At 49.5% G+C, this 3,200-nt stretch overlaps 1 pseudogene across 1 annotated transcript; it reads right to left on the reverse strand.

The window, feature by feature from the left end:
• On the reverse strand, window positions 1–1,456 carry LOC111519978 (annotated as a pseudogene). The gene is made up of 2 exons (XR_002724531.2): window positions 1,359–1,456; window positions 1–758 (listed from the first exon to the last, which is right to left on the reverse strand). The product of XR_002724531.2 is annotated as a ferritin heavy chain pseudogene (transcript).
• Window positions 1,457–3,200: the final 1,744 nt, after the last annotated feature.

The raw sequence follows: 3,200 nt of genomic DNA on the forward strand, positions 1-3,200 counted from the left end.
TTAGCTTTCATTATCACTGTCTCCCAGGGTGTACTTGTTAAAGAGATACTTTGCCAAGCCAGATTTGGGTGCTCCCATCTTGCGCAAGTTGGTCACGTGGTCACTCAATTTTTTTGATGGCTTTCACCTGCTCATTCAGGTAATGTGTCTCAATGAAGTCACACAAATGGGGGTCATTTTTGTCAGTGGCCAGTTTGTGCAGTTCCAGTAGTGACTGATTCACATTTTTTTTCAAATGTAAAGCACACTCCATCGCATTCAGCCCGCTCTCCCAGTCGTCATAGTCTGGTTTCTTAATATCCTGAAGGAAGATTCGGCCACCTCGTTGGTTCTGCAGCTTCATCAGTTTCTCGGCATGTTCCCTTTCCTCATGAGATTGGTGAAGAAAGTATTTGGCAAAGTTCTTCAAAGCCACATCATCGCGGTCAAAGTGGTAAGACATGGACAGGTAAACGTAGGAAGCTTAGAGCTCCAGGTTGATCTGGCGGTTGATGGCGCCCTCTGAGTCCTGGTGGTAGTTCTGGCGCACCTGCGAGGTGGACGCGGTCGTCATGGCGGAGGCCAAGGACAGGCGGCGGCAGCGGTAGCTGCGCGGCGCTGGAGCGGCGGCGGGGGCCTTGGGGCGGTCAGAGGACGCGGTGAAGAGGTGACGGAGGGCTGGCTATGGGCGGGCGGCCGGCCGGGATGGGGGACCAGCGCTGGGTTCCGTCCAAGCACTGTTGAAGCAGGAAACCCCGACGACTCTCGGAGAAGAACGTCTGGATTACGGGGATTTGTAAAGCAGGGTAAGAACTTGACTTTTACTCTGAAATGGAAGTCATGGGAGAGTTTCACGCAGGAGAATGGTATTGTCAAAGAATCACTGACTCAGAATATTGAATAATTTTTCGTGATGAATACACTAAAAGTCCAGATTTCACCACGACGCAATCAACATATGCATGTAGGAATCGGCACCTGTACCTTCTAAATACATAAAAATTTAAGAAAAAAGAATCACCTTTTTTGTAATAAAAATTGTAACACAAGTTCGATTTCCCTAAGTGGATGGGCCGTTTTAACCGGGATATGGTACTATCCATTTCTGAGTCTGTCTCAGTTTCCGCAACCATAAAACGCAAGTGCAGAAATTGGTTATGTCTAGTGTTTAAACTCCATCGGGACAGGATGTCTGTCGTCACCAGCAGCACCGAGACAGTCCCTGGGACTCAGTAGACGCTCAATAAACGTTTGAATGAACGCGGAGCTCCATCGGCCTACGCAATTCCATAAAAGAACAGCAGGTGTCGCACCAGCCCTGTAGCCGCCTGCTCAGAGCCTTTGGGGCCAGGGTGAATCAGACTCTAACAGGAACCCACTCACCACTCCTCCGCAGAAGGAGAATTCGGAATTTTCCGAGAAGGCGCTTCTGAATGCCGAATCCTGAATATCTCCTCTTAAAAAGCTGACTTTTCATTTTGGAAAAAGGGGGTCCTGGGCCCTTTAACAGCCTGCCAGGTGCTCAGGCGCTGCTTCCCAGAATGCGTGGCGCTATGTAAATGAGACGGTTTTGTGAGCGAGGATGATTCATACTATACGAAGTGAAGGCAACATTTTACAAGGACATCTTTCGTGATAAGTGAGTGGGGAGAATGTATAGCCCTTGAAGTCGACCATCTCACACCTGCCCAAAGGACGCGACCATAACTCTAAAAGGTAAGCCTTTGCGATCCTTATATAGCTGCGCGGGAAGTCGATTACTTCGCCCGGATGAGCCTCAGTGGTCTGGGGTGCAGGCTTCAAACCTGTAGCTGTCTAGCGACAGAGTGGTTCAATTCCACCTTTCGGGCGTCAGCGGCGAGTGGGGCGCGTTAACTTACCTTTTATCAAGCCGGACCTTATTTTGCTGGTTGCCTGGGAGGCGCTCCTTCAGCCTGCGCCTGGAGAGGTCGCTGCGGCCCTCCGCATCGCAAACTATTTTCTCTACCACTCCGATCTCTGACTGTGGTTACTTATTTTCCCCTCTCAGTGTATCAAAAACCACTCCAAAAGATGGAGAAAAACTCATCTACACAGTTCTGGGATTGGAAATTATCCTAGATCTCTCCCCTTCAATTGCTTACTCATTCAGTGATTCGCTCACTCATGTATTTAATCACGCATGCACTGATTAATCAGTCAAATACTTGCTCATTTGCTCATCTGTCATTCACTCATCAAACAAGCATTTGCTCAGGACACAGAGGTGGTGACAGCCCTGGCCTTGGTCTCCTGATGCACTCAGCCCAGTGGGGGAGACAAACATTAAGCCATCATGTAATTACACATTTAATTAACAACTGCAAAGGGGATAACGGCTGCAAAGGAAATAGAACAGTGAGGCACTCTCATAAGGAGAGCTGAGCTGGTAGGGTGTCACGGGAACATTAGGGCAGGCACTTGAAGGATGAGAAGGGGGAGTATTATGGGATATCGAGGGATCAGGGTGACCCCAATAAAGATGATGGGGGTAATGATAATTGCACCGTCACTCTGCACTTAGCGCTGGCATGCACAAGCCTTGCAACTCCTCATAACGGCCCCCATTCTACAGATGAGGAAATGGAGGCGCAGGGAGATGAAGTCTCTTCCTCAAGGCAACCTAGCCTTTTTCCTTTCTTTCTTTTTGTTTAAATTTTACTTTAAAAACTGCTCCTTGTAGAGCAGAGTTAACTCATAGGCAGTGTCTGGTTTTTTGTTTGTTTGTTTTTTTTGTTTTTTGAGACAGGGTCTTGCTCTGTCACCCAAAGTGGAGTGCAGTGATATGATCATAGCTCACTGCAGCCTCAAACTCCCAAGCTCAAGCAATCCTCCCACCTCAGCCTCCTGAATAGCTGGGACCACAGGTGCGTGCCACCACTCCCAGCCTCACTCAGATTACTTGGCCCATGCTGTTTATTACTGCCCTGTATTTTCCTTCCCAAGCTGGCTGCTCACCAAGCCCCAGCTGTCCTGCCTCCCAAATGTCTCCTGAATCCTTCCCCTCCTCTCTGTCCCATGTCCCCAACCCTGTTCTGGGCTCCTCCTCACCCCACCCTGCAAGGTCCCCACCCCACTTCCCTCCCTGGTCTCCTGCTCAGTCTCACTCCTCTCCCTTCCAGTCACCCTCAGTCTGGAGCCAGAGGGGTCTTTGCTAAATCACAAACCTGCCCCTGCCCCTCTGGTGTTCAAAACCTGCAATA

This window comes from Piliocolobus tephrosceles, chromosome 21 (assembly GCF_002776525.5).
Source record: "Piliocolobus tephrosceles isolate RC106 chromosome 21, ASM277652v3, whole genome shotgun sequence".
Lineage (NCBI taxonomy): Eukaryota > Metazoa > Chordata > Mammalia > Primates > Cercopithecidae > Piliocolobus > Piliocolobus tephrosceles.